The sequence below is a fragment of the Cervus elaphus genome, chromosome 14 (assembly GCF_910594005.1).
Source record: "Cervus elaphus chromosome 14, mCerEla1.1, whole genome shotgun sequence".
Classification (NCBI taxonomy): Eukaryota; Metazoa; Chordata; class Mammalia; order Artiodactyla; family Cervidae; genus Cervus; species Cervus elaphus.
Genome location: NC_057828.1, coordinates 70,249,508 through 70,269,513, shown reverse-complemented (window position 1 = coordinate 70,269,513; position 20,006 = coordinate 70,249,508). Strand labels below are relative to the sequence as shown.

General features: G+C 40.6%; 1 protein-coding gene across 1 annotated transcript in view; it reads right to left on the bottom strand.

The window, feature by feature from the left end:
• Window positions 1-20,006, bottom strand: part of PTPN14 (protein tyrosine phosphatase non-receptor type 14) — a 183,451-nt gene that overhangs the window by 127,004 nt on the left and 36,441 nt on the right. The window lies entirely within an intron of this gene.

The window sequence follows — 20,006 nt, the reverse complement described above, 5'->3', positions numbered from 1 at the left end:
CTGTCATAATCACTAGTTCTCAAGAGCAGTGAGGTCAAGATGGTAAATGAGTATTCTAATACAGCAGCTCAAATAGGCAAGTAGTGAAGAATGAAGATTCCATTCTGCTACCTGCTCCTGGACATTCTCAAGGGAGAGTGAACTGATTCGGAAAAAATGTAATGGCACTTAGTCACAAGGTTAGAACTTTTAGATGATGGTTAAACACAACAAGGAAAACTTACCCAGGGTGACCATATTTCAGTATCTCATTCCAACAACAATCTGCACTGTGTTGAAATTTCTTCTTTGTAAAATATCCTTAAATCTCTACTTATTTTATCCATTTCCTCTTACAGTCTTTCATCTTGAAGAGGGAAACTGTGAGCCATCATCTCTACATCACATCTTTAAATATTTAACACTTATTATGACATGCACTACCTCAGATTCCAACTTAATCTTTTCTTTCTTACCTTCTCTTTTTAGGTACTAGCTTACTGCCCTTTAATTACCTCTGTGGTTCCCTATTAACTCTAAACTCCCCTTCTCTTCTTCTAGTTGCAGAAGTGAAATGAGACAAGCTATCTTTACAGCTTATCTCATTGAGATGAGCTCATGATTCAACAGAAAACGCAGCACACAGAAGCAGAGTTTTCCCACATCTTTCAGTTCAGTTCAGTCCCTCAGTGTCCGACTCTTTGCGACCCCATGGACTGCAGCCCGCCAGGCTGCCCTGTCCATCACTAAGTCCCAGAGCTTGCTCAAACTCACGTCCATCAAGTCGGTGAAGCCATCCAACCATCTCATCCCATATCTTTACTTGAAGGGAAAGATCTCTCACTAGAAGAAGACACCAAAAAACACCAAACAAACCAACCTAGTTCTGTTTTCATTTGTACCAGATGAAGAAAAAGAACCGGGCAAAGGAAAAAGAACGTATAAAATCAGTCTGGAATATGTAGGTTTAATCCCTTGCTCCATCTAGTTGCTTGAATCCAATCAGTAACGACAAATATGGAGCCAGAAGCTAGGAGACTGATGAGTTTAATTGACAAAATAAAGATGTTTATGCTCTTCTCCCAACTGAAAGATCACTTCAAGCTGAGGAGAGGAACAAGACACAAATGCTAAAAGCTCCAACTTGATGAAAGGAGGGGATTTCAGAAACCCCCAGCAAAAATAAAAGCAAATCCAGACTGGAAAAACCTGGGAGAGCAGGTTAAATTGTCCCTGCCAGCCTACCTTTGAGAGGCACAACACAGCAGGTGTTCATTTTGTTTGCTGGGGTGGGTAGGTTGCTTTGTTTTGCTTTGTGAGCGTGTAGGTTGTGAGGAGAGAAGATTTGAAAGTAGGGGAACTGTTTGAGTGTCTTCACAAGGAAGTGTTACTCCTCCCAGTCCAGATGGAACAGGAAGTCAGAGGGCTCCAAAAGAGATGTCTCCAGGAGGGAAGAGGGAAGGGAGAGGGGTGTGAAATTATCCTACAAAACTGGATCATGTGGAATGTTGTATAGGAGGAGTTTCACAAAGCCACTGGAGGTGTGTGGGAAGACTTAGATGATTAAAGAAAAGCCAGCAAAGGGAAAGGTAAAGCATTTACTAACTCAAGGGAAAATCAAACTGTGTTTGAAAAAGCAAATGCAATCTCAACACCCTGGGCTTAGCTGTAAACATGACTTGCATATTTATATGAATAGAAAGCACTGGACTGAGTCTAACCAGAGTATTCACGCTACTAATCATTCTGAAAGGATGGTGGAAAGGAAGATGCACTATAAATGAGCTCAAGCCCTCACCTCCCACCACCACCACCGCCAGCGCCAGCAGCAGCAGCTGGGCTGACATTATTGAACACTTAACTGTGTTTTGTAATTTTTATTCTGAGCACTTACTAGTCAGCTCCTGTCTCTTCTAGGGGTCAAGACAAAAGGCATCTTGAAGACTCCCAGGCTGAGAAAAGAGGAATTTTCTCCAGGAAGGAAAGGTCCCCTTGAACACCCTGAAGTCAGCCTTTTGGGATTCCTTCAGTGAGAAGAGGAGCATCCCGCTCAGTTTCAGGATGTCTGTGACTGAAGAACAGGGTCTCATTAGAGGAAGCTAAGCTGGACATAGAAGGGCCCCATGGACCCTGAGCTGGGAGCAGTGGAGGGGGAGAGAAATCTAAAATACAGCTGACTTAGACCTCCAACTCCCGACCTCCACCACTCAGATACTACAGAGGCTAATCTAAATGCAAATGCAGGTGGCTTCTGCACTGAGTCTAAATCCATGAAGACAGATGACCAGGGGGCGCTAAAGACATCCAGCCTTTAATGTAAGTGGTGATTCCTTGAAGACAGACGTGTACAGATGCTGGCACCACTCTGGGTCAATGAGTGCTGATCGCTAAGTGTTCATGGCCAAAAGCCAGACATTGCAGTTACCATTTATGGAGCATTTCCTGCACACTGCGTATGTATTATTTCCAGTACTCACATCACCAACCTTCTACGAGGCATCACACCCATTTTATAGATAAGTAAACTGAAGCTTACAAAATTTTAAGTAACTTACCTAAGACAGCTCACTAGCTAGCAATGGAGCTCACATGGCCTCCATCTGGCCATGTGGTGTCCCAGCTTCCATAATACGTTACAGTATGAGCCTTTATTATGACTCTTCTAGAGTCTGGAGGAATAGAGGGAAATCAGTCTCTACCCATGGACATGGAACTCAGAGCTCAAGACCAACTGATAGTGTGGAATACAATTGATTACCACATAAGAGAAATGCGCTCTTTGAGTTCCTAGGATTAGGACAAGAGGAACAAAGTTGCTAGATGACCCAGGGTCAGGAGGAAAAGAAAGAACTGAGATTGGAGGGACTGGAAGGCGAAAAGCCAGGTCTTCACTCCCTGTGTTCTTTTGCTCTAAACAGAAGCCTGGAATTTGCCACTATTGTTCCTCCTCTGTTTCAAAAACAAAAACAACCTCTCTGGACCCTGAAACTCCTCCTACTAATGAACAGAGGCCAATCTTGATACTGTAGGACTGAAAAAATAAGCCAAAATGTGGGGAAGTTCTCAGACGCTTACATGAAAAATTGGCACATCCCAAGTTTTAGCTTTGGCACTTCTGATGGAATCTGGAAAAGCTCAACCACTGTCACCAGAGGTACCAACCTTCTACCTATTCATGTCCATTTTTGCACTCTGGTCAAACTCTCCAAAGCATCTCTTTATTCTATCAACCAAATAATAAATAATAGATACACACATAAGGTGACAGATATGTTTGTTAACTAGATGGAAGAAACCCTTTCACAGTATACATGTATATCAAATCACTATGATGCTCATTCTAAAAGAACATTACAGTTTCTCATGTCAGTTATACCCCTAATAAAGCTGATTTTTTAACATCTTAATACCGGAAAAAACAATATGCTTTAATGTACTCATGGGTAAGTGCAGAAGTGAACACAAATTGCACTGCACCCACTCCTAAGCCAGTGTCAGTATTAAAACAAATTTAACCAATAAGGACCTACTATATAGCCCAGGGAACCACCACAATATTTCCTAAGAATCTATAAGGGAAAAGAACCTGAAAAAGAATATATATACATATATAATGTATGTATATATAAAAACTAAATCAAAAAAAAAAAAAAAAAAACTAAATCACTTTGCCATTCACTTAAAACTAATGCAGCATTGTAAATCAACTACATGTAAGTGAAAGTTGCTCAGTCATGTCCGATTCTTTGTACCGCATGGATATACAGTCCATGGAATTCTCCAGGCCAGAATACTAGAATGGGTAGCAGTTCCCTTCTCCAGGGGATCTTCCCAACCCAGGGATCGAACCCATGTCTCCCGCGTTGCGGGCGGATTCTTTATCAGCTAAGCCACCAGGGAAGCCAAATACACTTCAATAAAAAGATAAAATAACAAAGCTAAAGTAAATTATGCCTATTTTCCAAGGCACATCCTGAAGTCACCAATTTGTGGGCAGTTCACATACACCTGGAAAAGGAAAAAAGGAAAGAAAAGGAAAAGAAAAAACAGACAGAAAACTTACTGAGAGATCTCAAAAAACAGACTACAATTAAGGAAGGTGAATCAAGGACTGTGAAATCCAATTATGAAAGCAAAAGGAAAAAGAAGCTCACCAACCTACACTTGGCCGATAACAGAGGGAAAAGGTAGGAAAGCGCTGTGCTGCCAGGTCACAAGCTAACCAGGGACTGGAAGAAAACCGGCTCTGGGGGAAGGCCTCTCTCTGACCTGCCTGGGAAGAGGAGGCAGAGGATGCCATGGGTGGGGTCTTCAGGCCACAGCACCGGCTCGTCTGAGGGTGAGGGGACAGCCCTGCGGGATGGCTTTCCCACTCCACCGGGCATCCCTCCAACACTCCAGTCAGAGTCAGGAGAGCAAACGGATACAGAACAGAGCTGGCACCAAAAGTCCACACCCGGCGCACTGAACCCATTCAGCCCAAAGCCCTCACCTTCACAACACCACGCCAACGGTGACTCTGGGAGAAAGCGCAGGCTCTGTATACATCAAACAGCATCTAAGCCAAGCTTTGAGACAGAAGAGCATTTCCCTCCAAACTCGAATTCTGTGCTGACCACAGGCCACCCTCCCACTGGTGAGCCAAGAGAAGTCAGTAAGAGTCAAATATGTTGTCTCTACTGAGATTGTATTTCAGGGCAATGGCCTAACAACACATGTTCAAAAAGAAATTTATTATTACCAATATTTATCAAGGACCTACAATGCGCCAGACACCGTGCTAGATAGCAGAGATAAAACTATTTAAAACAGACACAGCTCTGCTGTCCTCAAGAAGCTCACCTACCATAAAATACCTTAATCTCTAAAACAACTGTCTGTACAGTACACGGAAGATCGAAATCACTAAAGCATCCAAGCAGGGGAGCATCACAGCTGAGCACATAAAAATCACCAAATAACGCAGCAGCATTAAATCTCATCTTTTTTCGTAACGAGAGCTGCGCTTGTTTACTGACAAATACCAGAACATTAAGGAACATCATTAACTGTCTCTAATTCAACTCATTTCCACTGAGCAACCCTGCAGATACCAAGATGCACACAATCTGGTTCTTGTCTTCAGGAAGCTCATAATCTAGTGAGAACAAAAGCTTAAAAGTCAGGGAGGGCAACGCGCATTCTCTAGAAAGAGATTTCAGAGCTGTGTTTAAGAAGAGTTTTTCAGGGACTTCCCTGGCAGTCCAGTGGCTAAGACTCTGTACTCTTAATGCAGGGGACTCAGGTTTGATCCCTGGTCGGGGCTCTAGATCCCATGTGCCATAACTAAGAGTTTGCATGCCGCAACTAACACAGCCAAATAAGTAAATAAATTTTCTTTTTTTAAAAAAGAAGATTTTTGCAAAATTGACACACAGTAATATTACTGCTTTTTTCTCCTTACAAATTTCCCCAAGTAAGCACTGACATCAGATCAGGCTCTTGACCTCTGCTATGGAGGAATGTGCTTATCAAAATGAGCCTGCTGCCACTTCACAAAATATGAAATTCACTCTCCCTCCCACTATAGTATTCAAAGTCACCTAAATTTTCCCTAGTCTTTGGTATGGCTAAAGGCTGCTCCCAAAGACTAAATAAGGTGATATAAGGAAGGCCCTTTAAGACCCAGTCTTTGCCTTCCTTAAATATTGAGGAGGAGTTAGAGAATGATGGTGATAATGACGGTGATTAATAATTGCAGCTTCAATGAACAGACATTTGGAAAAACTCTAGAACCAAGCTTCAAGTCAAACACTGGGCTAAGCAGTCTTGGTTCATGGTCATTTAACACTTACAATAGCCCAGCTATATTACATATCCCCATTTTACAGATGAGGAAACTGAGGATTGAAGAGGTAGAGACTGCTCAAGGATATAAAGCTAGGAAGTGGCAGAGTCACACCCAACTGTCTACCCAGTGTACTCTGCCCTTCCCACCTGCAGCCATCACCTGCACGGGCCAGGAACCCAGCACGCCCTTCCTAATCACCGAGTCTATAAGTGCTCTGGCCTCTGAGAGCTCCTACTTTCTTGACAACCTTCACCCAGTCGACTGCTGCCCATCTTTCAGGGCTCGTTTCGCGTCATCTTTCCAGGAAACTTTTCTAGACTGCCCCTCTCTGGTCTGATGTCTCTTCTCTGGATTTCCACAGCCGTGGGCACGGGTCCTCTGTCTCACAGTACTTATTTCAACATGTCACACAGTCCTGAGCTGCTCAAGGTCATGGGCCATCTCATATTCAACTTTGGAGCTTCAGAGTTTTGTGGAGCACTTATGTGAAGCGGGCATCAAATCAGCTGTGCTGGCTGGTCGAACAAATGATTAAGGAGAGAGAAGTGAAGCTAAGGGCTTATTCCAGGACATTCTTTGGAACCAGAAATACCCAAGTTCAAGTCCTAACTTGATTGTTTACCAACCTGACCAACTTCACTTTTCTAAGCTTTGATCTCCTTTATAAAATGAAGGTTAGCAGTGGCATATAGCTCAAAAGGCTGCTCTGAGGATTTAGATTTAACAACATAGCTCAGTACATGGTATATGGTATGTGTTCAATAAATGTCAGCTACTGGTAGGAAAGTACAAGTCAATAACCAACCCTCTAGTAGTAAAGTACTTTGGCCCTGGTACCCAGCTCCTCTCTGCCCTCCAATCTAAAGGCTCTGAGCAGACACAAAGCTGTTCCCCCTGTAAAATGGCTACAGGGTGGGACAGATCACTTCCACAACCAATCTGGGTCCCTTCCAGAGCCAAACATTTAAAAACCACTTAGGTTTTTCAATAAAGCTTTGAGAGGAAAAAAATGTTTCACCCATAACCTTGAATTTAACCTTTCCTCCCAAGACAAGCATTTCCCTGGGAACTGATGACCTAGCTAAGAATAAAGCAGTTGCTACTGTAAGAATTACCTCTGACAGAGCACTGTTAGTAATTGTATCATTACTGAAGTTCAAGTTCAAAAGTTTAGTCATTTCATACCATACTGGTGAAAACCTCCTTAGCTAGAAATTAGACAACAAAAGTGTTTCCCTTTTTGTACATACAAGTGACAATACCATGAACCATGTCAGAACTTAGTTATATTTCTGCTACTTTAAGAAATATAATTTGCTTAATATGGTCTAATCCCATATTCAGTGCCATAGGAACAATATGGTTTTAAAAAAAAAACAACTTTATTTTGTTAATTAGGATTTCCCTGGTGGCTCAGTGGTAAAGAATCCACCTGTAAGGCAGGAGACACAGATTCAATCCCTGGGTTGGGAAGAACCCCTGGGTTGGCAACCCACTCCAGTATTCTTGCCTGGGAAATCCCATGGACAGAGGAGCCTGGCGGACTACAGTCCACTGGGTCGCAAGAGAGTCGGACACAACTTAGCGACTGAACAATAACAGCAGCCGATTAACAATGTTGTGGCAGTTTCAGGTGAACAACGAAGGGACTCAGCCATACCTATACATGGATCATTCTCCCCCAAACTCCCCTCCCGTTCAAGGTAGGCACAATTTGCTTTTAAAATTATGTTTTCTTTAATAGGTGTTAAAACTCTATGGATTTTATTACAATAATGATGTAGAACTAGGAATGACCTGGACAATTTCGGAAACCAAGCCCCATCTTATATGTTCTCATGATGCCATAAGGTCATATGAGTTCATAGATAGAACCACGATTCTAAGAGCTCTATAGTGGCTGCAGATGCGCAACGCTGCTGAAACATTCCAACGTCTATTCACCAGCCTTGATAAAGTACCACTGCATCTTCCCACACTGCCCCCCCCACCCCCTGCACCTCCGGAAGCATACAATGAAAGCTTCGGAACATGGAAAGTTAGTTTTGGAAGGAGACCAGATGAGATGGGTCCTCAGCTGCGGAGCCTGCCTCAGCAAACGTGCACCTTTTTCCTTCCATGCGTCATTGTTCTCACATACACCACCCTCCTCCAACAAAAGGCCTACTTATTACAGTAGATCTTAGTCTAAAAAACCAGAACACTAAGCAAGACATTTACTTTTTAAACAGAATTTTCATTTCCTCAGAGACACAGTGAGATCAGTGGCGATGCTCTAAGTTGATCTGCTGGCCCATGTGATAGACCTATTTTATGTACATGAGCACTACACACCAGGTCATGCATATAGGACAAGAAGCTGCTCACATGTGAAATATTGGCAGAATGATTATATTGAGAGGAGCTTTTACAGAACACATTCTTATAGGCATGCATCAAAGAAAATAAGAACAGCTTCTAAACCAGTGGCACTCAACTTATATGAAGACAACCAAATGTAAAACTGCTGGGACAGAGTCCTCTCTCCCATCTTCAGTGCCTTCCTCTTCCTCCTCTCTTCCTGATGTTACATGAGTGGTCTTGGCAGCCTACCAGGTGGCCCCCAAGGTTACAGAGGTGGGCAATTCCTGTCATATAAACTACACTGTAATCTCTGCTGGTCAAAATAGGAGCAAACTCTGGATATACCTCTTTTACCTGCTGAGCTAACCAAAAAACAGTATGCGCCATTGTGTTCCATCATCTAAGAAGTTAGAGCTGCTCTTTTTTCTGAAGGAGTAGAAAGAGATGATGCTAGGAAACTGATCATATAGATGCTTTTAACCTGAACAGGAGCAAGGCAGAAAAAATGAAAGCTGACAAAATACTTGCATATCTAAAGGAAGAATGGCCTCTCCTGACATTTTAAGACCAAGAGTCACCACCGCACTATTGGATGAAAGAGAGGAAGTGGGGGCGGGTGATTCTGTTCCTTGACAAGATTCAAGGGAAGGAAGGAATGAAATATAATTAGCAACGATGACCATGTGTCATCTTCACAACAAGCGAACCTAAAGGAAAGAGATGCCTACAAGACCTGGAATTTCTCTTGTCCAGCTCACAAAACTAAACAGATCTTGAAGGTTACTGAACAACTCACTTTAGATCAAGCAATGACAATCTGAGAACTGGGACCAGCACTGGTGATGAGAGATTTTCCCTCTCCCTAGCCTCACACCAGAAAAGGATGAAGACACATCCTGAAAAAATCTAAAGACATTAATAAGAGTCAAGAGCTTGGGCTTTGATGTAAGAAAGTTCTGAATTTGAATGCTAAGCTTGAGCTTTAACTAGATGTAAAATCTTAGGCAAACTATCTTGACTTCTCTGAACCTCAATATCCTCATCTGTAAGATAAAAATAATAGTAACTTCACAGAATTGCGTGCTAAGTTGCTTCTGTTGTATCCAACTCTTTGTGACCCCATGAACTTTAGCCCACCAGGATCCTCTGTCCATGGGATTCTCCAGGCAAGAATACTGGAGTGGATTGCCATTTCCATCTCCAGGGGATCTTCCTGACCCAGGGATCGAACCCATGTCTCTTACGTCTCCTGCATCGGCCAGGTGGGTTCTTTACCATCAGCACCATGACAGACTAAATGAGACAATACTTACAAAGTAGTTAGGGTATCTGGACCACAAATAAACCCTCATGAGTTTTCTATTAATATATCTAGTATAGCTGGAGGAAAGGTGGTAAAAAATTAGCACTCAAGGAATTCCCTGGTGGTGCAGTGGTTAGGACTCAGGGCTCTCACTGCCAAGGGCCCAAGTTCAATCCTTGCTCACAGAACTAAGATCCCAGAAGCTTCACAGAACAGCCAAAAACAAAAAAATAAAATAGCACTCAAGAAACAAACAAATTTGAAGGGTGACACTAACAACTAAACTTTATTTGCTAATGTCTGAAAAACTTATATAATATTAAGGTGAAACATAAGAATTAAAGAGTCAAAAAGTCTGCAGTAACTCAAAAGAGTCCAAATAAGAAAGACTGTGCCATCAATCTACTCCAGGAGAAAACATATTTAAACAAGACTGAACTTATCCAATTAAGATAGGGCAGGAAAAAAGCTTCACAACATAGTTAGCAAATGCTATTTTAATACTTTTTTCACACCCACAGACAAACAACACTTCATGCTTCTCTTCTAAACATAAAAATAAAACTTTCCTGGCATTCTTGGTCCGGAGCTTAGAATGTACTCAGTAATTTTCCATGTCACTTTTGTGCTCACGGATTTAGAAAAGCACTTTAGTGCTTAACAAAAATATTTATGCTCTGAAGTATTTATTGCTTCTGCTTAACTACATCCCAGTGGACAGATGAGAAAGGTATTCAGGAGGAAATGTGGAATAATAGCGTGCAAAGTGTTCTAGAGTAGAAGGTCAAGCCATGGAACATACTTTATAATTTTAACAGGATAGGGCTGGAAACAGGGTGAGGCTGAGCCCAGTCCCGTCCAGGGAGCTCAGCACCAGTCCGCAAGGCAAGGAATTCTCACTCCAGAGGCCACAGACTCCATGCGGGATCAACACCAAGTCCTGGAAGTGCACCCCTCTGGACCCCTCCAGGCAAAAAGGGGCCCCTTCTACCTGCCCTGCTCCCCAAACACCAAACAAATTAGCAAATCAGTAGTTATGTTTCTTTTTTTTAAAGCAACATCTTTATTCTCAAATAAAACATTACAGAGGAAAGCAGAACTGATATGGTAACACCTTCTCTGTCACCCTGACACCCAGTCCCTAGTCCTGGGACCTCTAAAGTGACCGGAAAACACAATCTTTTTAAATCATTTATTTTAATTGGAGGATAATCACTTTATAAAATTGTGATGGTTTTTGTCACATACCAACATGAATCGACCAAAGGCACACATGAGTCCCCTCCCTCCCAAACTCCACCCCACCCCACCCCACCCCACCCCACCCCTTCAGGTAGTCACAGAGCACTGGCTTTGGGTTCCATCACACAGCAAATTCTCACTGGCTATCTATTTTACACATGTAACTTTTGGACTCAATGGGAGAAGGAGAGGGTGGGATGATTTGACAAAAAACACAATCTGAAAAGACAAACTATTAATAAATGGGAGCTAGAGAAAGACTGGAAGATCCTCAAGAAAAATGTATCTAGGACATGTAAATTTCCATCATTCAGTTTTAACTTGGTTTATTATTATACAGAATTGCTTTGGTAAATCATAAAAATTCCGTACAAAAATATACCAATGTTCATGGTTAAACTACAGGGAAAAGGAATAGTAGAAGTCCACCAATCTAGCTCAAATTCAATGTTAAAGTTCTAAAACTGTATAATTTATACATTATAAATGTGAAGGTATGGTCTTTCCTAAATAAGATCCTGACCGTCAGAAACCATATCAGATTTTATTATATAACCTAAAAGTCCCACATGGCTAAAGATAACACAAAGCAGGTTAGAAGACCTGCTGGGGAAAAAATACTTGCAACATATATAACAGACAAAAAAGTCAACATCAAAGATATCCTAGTAATCAATAAGAAACTAGAAAAATGGACAATACATAACTGAAAGACACAGGGCTAAGGAGTACATGAAGACACTCAAATACACTAAATGATTATGGAAATGTAAATTAGACACATGTGATTATGTAAATTAAGCATAAGTGGTCTCGAGTTGGAAAAAAATTAGAGACTGACCATTTTCAGTGCCAGTGAGGATACAGTGCTTTTTATTGGAACAGACACAGGTAAGACCCTTTTAAGGGAAATTTGGCAGCACCTGTGAAAACCTAAGTGTGCGTGACCTTTAACCCAGTAATTCTACTTCTAGGAATCTGTCCTACAAGATTCTACATGTATTTATGTAAAAGGACGTTTGCCTTAGCATTATTTATTTATCAAGGGAGAACTTGATAAAACTGAAATTTTGTATGGAACATGATGCAAACATTTAAAAGAACCAGGATGTATACATACTTACAGGATAAGAAACTATTACCGCATATCTCTGAGTGACAGAAGCCTAATTTTGTCTCTAATTTGTTTTCTTAAAGCTTTCTTTACATTTCACATTGTGTATGCATGTGCATAAAAATAGTTCAGGGAACACATTACCCAAACTGTCAGCTGTTGGCAGGGTGATATAAAACTATATCAGTATGTTGTTCCCAATTTAACTAAAAACACATACCTACACATGCACACGCAGGAATGCACATATCTGTGCATACACACACACACAGAAAAGGACAAGATAGGTGATACAGCAATTACTCATGGGTAGTAGGATTCTGGGTGATTTTTTATTTTTTGCTTTAAGAATTTTTCTGTATTTCTACAATGATAATTATTACTTTTATATTCAGAAAAAATATTGTTACACTTAAAATGTTATAATGAAGTGCTTGTAGGGGCTTTAAAAAACCTGAGAAAATAGTGTTTATTGCCTATCCCCAAAGTGAAAGTGAAGTCGCTCAGTCGTGTCTGACTCTTTGCGACCCCATGGACTGTAGCCTAACTGTCTTCTCCATCAATGGGATTCTCCAGGCAAGGGTACTGGAGTGGGTTGCCATTTCCTTCTCCAGGGGATCTTCCCGACCCAGGAATCGAACCCGGGTTTCCCGCATTGCAGGCAGATGCCTTATCCTCTGAGCCACCAGGGAAGCCCAATTTCCCTGGGATAGTGATTTCCTATCCCACATATAATATAATAACTATAACAGTATTTAGAGTTCTGTCCCCAGAACTAGACCCAGGGCAAAGTCCTCCTTGTTCTTTTCATTCTAACTCTGATTCTCTCAACATGACTCAATCATGATACAGATTAATTTTAATAAAAGAATATAATTAAATATAGGCTTCAAACATTGTCCCAGGCCACTAAGACCTAGAATAATTGTGGAAGATATCATAGGAGAAGGCAACACTGGTCCGAAGATTAAACAATTCAAAGGAAAGAGAGAGAGAGGAATAGAGGACGTGAGCCCAAAAGTCCCTCCAATTATCTTACTAATAGTCATCTCTTCTCAATCTGATAGCTCCCAATATTTGAAAATTGCCATTTAAAACACCTAACTTCCCAAAAGAGACTCTTAGATGACTACATAATAATGAAATATATGCCAAAACACATTTAAATGTGCACACACGTGTGTGTGTGTGTGTGTGTGTGTGTTAGTCACTCGGTCATATCCAACTCTTTGTGACCCCATGGACTGTAGCTGGCCAGGCTCCTCTGTCCATGGAATACTCCAGGCAAGAATACTGGAGTGGGACACACATATTTAACAGTATGTATTTTTAATTTCTCAAATTCCTACCCCAACAGAAAGATATCAAGGCCAACAGTCTATAATGTATCCCAATAACATTGCTGGTGGTATAACTTCCATGATAAGCAATTTGGCAATATCTATTAAAATTACAAATGCACAAACCCTTTGATACAGGATTTCTACTTCTAGAAATTTATTCCAAGACTTACACATGTGTGAAAAGATTCTTTGTAATTACAGAATCTGAAAACAACCTAAAAACCCCATCACAGTGGACAGGTTAAATAATGGTGTGTCCATAAAAGGAGAAATGAATGAGGAGGCCCACATACACTGAAACAAATTGTTTCTAGGATAAGATATAACATTTGATACAGAACAGGAGTGATGCTCCAGATTTGTGGAAACAATGGGGGAAGGAACATACATATTTATGTATACAAAATATTTCAGAAAGACTACATTAAAAACTATTAAAAACTGACTTCTAAGAGGGAGAACCTGAGGCTGGGGATCAAGGATACCTTTATTTTTTTTTTCATTTATTTTTATTCATTGGAGGCTAATTACTTTACAATATTGTAGTGGTTTTACCTTTAATATTCTGTATTATTTTCATCTTTCACCCACTCAAGAAAGAGAAAAACAAGCTATCATATAATATTGCTTATATATGGAATCTAGAGAAATGGTACAGATAAACTTACTTGCAAAACAGAAATAAGGACACAAATGGAGAGGACAAATGTATGGATACCATGGGGAAAATGGGGGGTGGGATGAACTGGGAGATTGTGATTGCCGTGTATACACTATTGATACTGATATTGATACTATATATAAAATAGATAACTACTGAAAACCTACTGTATACACTATTGATACTGATACTGTATATAAAAGATAACTAATGGAAACCTACTGTATAGTACAGGGACCTCTGCTCAATGCCCTGCAGTGACCTAAATGGGAAGGACATCCAAAAAAGAGGGTGTGTGTGTGTGTGTGTGTGTGTAGCTGATTCACTTTGCTGCCCTGCAGTGACCTAAATGGGAAGGACATCCAAAAAAGAGGGTGTGTGTGTGTGTGTGTGTGTGTGTGTGTAGCTGATTCACTTTGCTGTCCAGCACAAATAAATAAAACACTATAAAGCAACTATACTCAAAAATTAATAAAAAAGATACAGTGGCAATGGTCTTCAATAATCATAAAGATTAACTGATTGACATTTTCATTAAAACTATTAGCTCTCAAAGGAGCTACATGAAGCACTGATCACATTTCTCATATGAGTGTCCAAAAAATAAAGCAACATTTCAAAAAATTGTTTAAAAGATATGATTTTAAATTTAAAATTAATGCACTTTATCTCTGCCCTCAAAAGAACACTTCAAAGCCAACACTTTACATGGTAAAATTATCTATTTGTGTGAACTCAGGAAGTCTGTTAACATTCCTTTCACTATAATTTTTTAAATGGTTAATATGTCAAACTTTCTGTAAAGTTGTTAGCTATGTTTATGAGAGTTATGTTTGTTAGTCGCTCAGTCGTGTCTATTCTTTGTGACCCTATGGACTGTGGTCTTCCAGGCTCCTCTGTCTATAGACTTCTCCAGGCAAGAACACTGAAGTGGGTAGCTATTCCCTTCTCCAGGGGACCTTCCTGACCCAGGGATGGAACCCAGGTTGTTCTTTGACTTCTAATTCAAAATTTTTAAAAATGACTGTAAGACAACTCCTAAAAGGAAAGTAATATTCAGTTCCATTTGTCTCCAAATACAGAAAACATTCTTCATATTACAGGAAACTCAACTTCAACAGCCACTGCGTACCCTACAGGAACTCTTGCTCCTAGGGACACAAAATGTACCAGCCCCTTGAGGAGGGAAAGGGCAAACAGTCCGACCTGCCAGTGTCTGCCAGCAACTCTGTGTGACGTTTTCTCATGGAAGGCAACAAGTCACAACTCCAGTCAAGGGCATCTGGGCTTTATACTTAATTCTAAGACATCAGCAAGGATGTGCCCAAGCATAAAAGTTCTCTGAAGAATATTCTCCCAGCTCAGTACCATATACTCACATATCCATGTTGCTGGTATATTTATGACCATCATGAAAGACACCTGATTTTTAGGAGCCTGGAACAAAAGGGCATAGTCACGTCCCAGCTTCCCAATTAAAAGGCACCATATATCTGCCTCAGTCCCTGGCCAGCCAAATCTGCAGTCTCCTTTACAACATACCCAAGGCGGCCCCGATTTTGTTCAAACACCCCCAGCTTCCCACGTTCCTCCATGCGGCTCGGCTGTACCTCTCCTGAGCACTCTCTACTTGAGGGCTCTCAGAATCAGGGCCAGGTGTTCCCTGCAGGAATACCATCTTTTTCCATCTCATTAATGAGCCACAGTCTGAGCCACCAAGGAAGCCCTTCTCCATCTCAGTAAATGACAACTCTTTTTTTGGTTCCTAATACAAGTGGCTCGAAGACAAGTGGCTCCCGGGATACAGTGTTTACTGAATAAATCTCTCGAGAAGAACAACATCCTGACGCTGTCAGGACCACCGAGGGACAGGCAGAAATGAATGTTCGGCAATCAGTTCATCACTGGTCTCATCAGATTTCCACATCATTAAGGAGCCTTGGCTATCACAGGAGCGGATGAGGGGACAACTTGTTACAGCCTATCTAAGGTCTTTATAAGAGAGCTTCAAAGAAACCTGAAGCCAGCCAGGACTGCTCTGGCCTGGAACGACCACATCTGTAGGGCATGTGGTGCCTTAGATCCTTGCATTATGAATATGAGGAAAGCATATATTAATTCCAGAGATCGAGTGTGAGCCTTAGAGGAAAGATGAAGAAAAACCTCTGGTACTTGGTAATCACTCATTAGTGTGAGAAACTAGGTCAGACACTAACAATGAAGGATTTAACCATGCTCAAGAGTAGTTAGAGAAAACAAACTATAGTAAAGATTAAAATGTATTCTAATTGATAGGCTGTGCAGTTTTAAATCAATACCAAAGTTCAAGGAATATCATGGCAAATAGCTGAGATTCATCTGGCAGAACTGGGCAAAAATGTTAAAATTTCTTTTCATATTTTAACAATATTACAGCGTGATAATAATATTATAGTCTCATAAACCAGAAGAGAGCTGGTTAAACAGAAAATTGAATCAGTAAAAACAATAAAAATTCTATGAACAAGAAGCTATAAACTCTTCCAAGAAGAGACCCTCTTCATATTTATCCCTGTTGAATTTCTACCTAACACTGTGCATGGAACATATTAGTAGCTTAACAAACACTTAAGAAAATGAACTGGGATCACCAGGTGTAATATAGAGAAAAATTAACTTAGAGCCATTTTCCATGCCATATACTCAATTTTAAGAGCAACTGTTATGAAATGTTCTTATTGTGTTGGTTAAGAGTCTGGGCTTTAAAGACAGAGATCTGAGTTTAATTCAGTTCCCTTTCTTACTAGGCAGGCAAATGATGGACACTTTATAAGCCTGCTTTCCCAAGGGCAAGATAAGCCTCCTCTTGCTACAATACAACTCACAAAGGGACAAGAATTAAATAAGAAAAATATGGGAACTGAAAAATATTTGTTATATTAATTAAACATTTTCATCATTTACAAGCCAAGGAAAAGGATAGGCATTTTAATCTAAGCTTTGGGGGGAAATACAGCATCCGAAGTTCTAAGAATTAGAAGAAATTATGAAAAACAAAGGCAGAGTTATTTGATTGTGTGGAAGTGTTCCATAATGAAATATAACACAGCAATGTTAAAAGTAATAGTATCACAGAAAATATGTATGTGGAAAACATAAATGAAACAGTTTTATCACTCACACCAATTATTTACACAGGAGGTAACCAGATTTCCATTAGTTTTTTAACAAGATAGTAGAAAGATCAGATGAGACACTGTTGAAATTTGTAATTTAAAAAACCTAATAATGACTGTATATAAAACAGATGAACAACAAGGTCCTACTGTATAGCACAGGAAACTATATTCAATATCTTATAATAACCTATAGTGAAAAAGAGTATGAAAAAAGAATATATGTATATGTATAACTGAATCACTGTGCTATATACCAGAAACTAATACAACATTGTAAATCAACTATACTTCAATTTAAAATTTTTTAAATATATTATTGGTAATATATATTATTAGTCTGTTTTGTAGCCTAACCCTATAAAAGTAAACAAAGGATCTCAAAAGAAAATTTCAACCAAAAAAAAAAAACAAAAACAAAATCCAATTAACAGAGGAATTCTGAGTTTTAAAAGTAAAATTTAAATACAATTTTGTTAAAAATAAACAATAGTATTAACCATAAGACGGCAAGCACTATTTAGGGTTTTCTATGACACTATTCTAAATATTTTGTAAGAAATAACTCATTACATCTTCAAAATAATCTCCGACAATACATAAGAGGTAATTTGACCTAAACTTACATCAACTATTGGGGTTGGCACAGGGAAAGATGTTGCAAGGCATTTCAGGCATGACTTCTTTGACATACCTCAGTAATCAGAAGACTAAACCTTATGTAAACACAGCCATAAATTTATCACCAGCTGCCCCTCTTCCATTCTTATCTCCAATATGCAGGTACATAGTTACAAGACAAGATAAACTTTAAAAATAGAGTTTAAGGAGCAGAAAAATAAAATCCAGCAATGCACTGTCACTTCAAACCTTGGTTTAGAACTGTTATATTTCCACCAACACCCCAGGGGCTCATTCTTTCTTCTCAAAGCAAAGTGTAGCACCTTAACATGTGGTCTTGTGCTCCTACTAGTATAATGCTAAAAATCTCACAGAAGACATACATGTGGAATGCATAGATGAAACAGTGCTATCATTCTTATATCAATTATTTACACAGGCTGTAACCAGATTTCCCTTAAAGTTTTCTAATAAGATAGCAGAAAAATCAAATGAGACGTTATTGAAATTTGTAGTTGGGGCGATGGGCAAAAATCATGTGACATATTTAGCTGCAGGAAGAGGAGAGACTAACATCAGCAATAATTATGTTGTTTAATTTTATCTGCATATAAAATATTTCTATCTGTCTGGGAGCAAATATACCTGACATCACCTACTTCAACAAGGTTTGCCTTATGTCTTTTTACTTATTTATCTTAGCTTACAGTTGAGTCTCTGAGCCGTCCCAGTAAGGACAAGCCTAGGGCAACGGCTGGTTTCTGGTTTTTGTTGTTGTTCAGTTGCTCAGTCATGTCTGACTCTTTGCCACCTCAGGGACTGCAGCATGCCAGGCTTCCCTGTCCTTCGCGATCGCCCAGAACTTGCTCAAATTCATGTCCATTGAGTCAGTGATGCCATCCAACCACCTCATCCTCTGTCTCCCCTTCTCCTCCCGCCTTCAATCTTTCCCAGCATCAGGGTCCTTTCCAATGAGTCAACTCTTCACATCAGGTGGCCACAGTACTGGAGCTTCAGCTTCAGCATCAGTCTTTCCAATGAATATTCAGGGTTGATTTCCTTTAGGACTGATTGGTTTGATCTCCTTGCAGGCCAAAGGACTCTCAAAAGTCTTCTCCAACCCCTAATTCATAAGCATCAATTCTTTGGCACTCAGCCTTTTTTACGGTCCAACTCTCACATCCATCCGTGACTAGTGGAAAAACCATAGGTTTGACTAGACAGACCTTTGTCGGCAAAGTAATGTCTCTGCTTTTTCATATGCTGTCTGGGACTCTACCCATTTTGAACACAGAACTTTCTTGTTCTGGGGAAGTTTGAGAAATAGTCAGGGAAGTCAGGTACCTTGCCCCAACTGCAGAAGTAGGAAATGGTCATTAGAATGCTGTCAGTGATGTCACCCCTTCCCAATTCCTTCCCACTAGTTCTGGAAATGAAGGAGAGTCAACTTAAGACTGAAGTCTTGCAACTGACATTACAGAACATAAAGCAATGCCACTGCCTTCACCTGAGCCCCACCTCTGAGAGGACCTTCACACTTACATCGGAGGAGTGAGGAAATACATGAGGACTGGGACTCTGGTCACTTGCCATTTAGCCAAAGACCATTTCTCTCAGTTGCTGCAAGCAAGCATTTGGTCCAGCCCTGGCAGTGGGGAGCTGCCCAAAACCTATTACGACTGAGAACCCGCTTCTCACTGGGAGCTCCTGATGCACGAGTCTCACCTGATCCTTAGAGCAATGTTCTGGAAGTCTGTACTCTTCCCACGGAACCAGAACTGCCTCCTGCCCGCTATCACCTTCATGGCTGTCACACCCAACTTAAAGCACCCAAATGACAGGCATCACAGAAACAGGGCTCTCAGAGGCAGGAAGTCCACAGACTGATATCCCAGCCCCAACTCTGAACGTAAAAGGTAGCACACCCATTAGCCACGGAATAGTATTCACACACTTCCACTAGATCACACAGTTCCAAGGTACTATTCTGCTTGGAGATGGCTGAGTTCCATCCATCAAGCGGGAGACAAACAGGCAAACAAGATTTATTACACTAAGGGACTAGGTCAAGCATCCTGGGGAATCTGTCTGCACGAGGAGAGGTACAGTCTCTGAAGGACAGTAGAATCAGCTCAGTTTGAAGAAAAAAAAATACTAACCTTAGAGTAAGGAAAAGGGCTTGGTATTACACACACTGGGGGTGAAGGAGGTTGACTCAAGTCTCTAGTGCATTTAACTCGACAGGAGGTGACACCGTGCCCAAGAGTGGGAATATGGAAAAAGGAAGAGGTTTCAGGAGAAAGTCAATGAATGTGTGTGACACTCTGAGTTTGACATTTGCAGTCAGTCCCATGGAAAATCCAGTGGGCAGCTGGATCGTGGCTGCCCTGAAGACAGAGAGAGAGGAGTTACAGA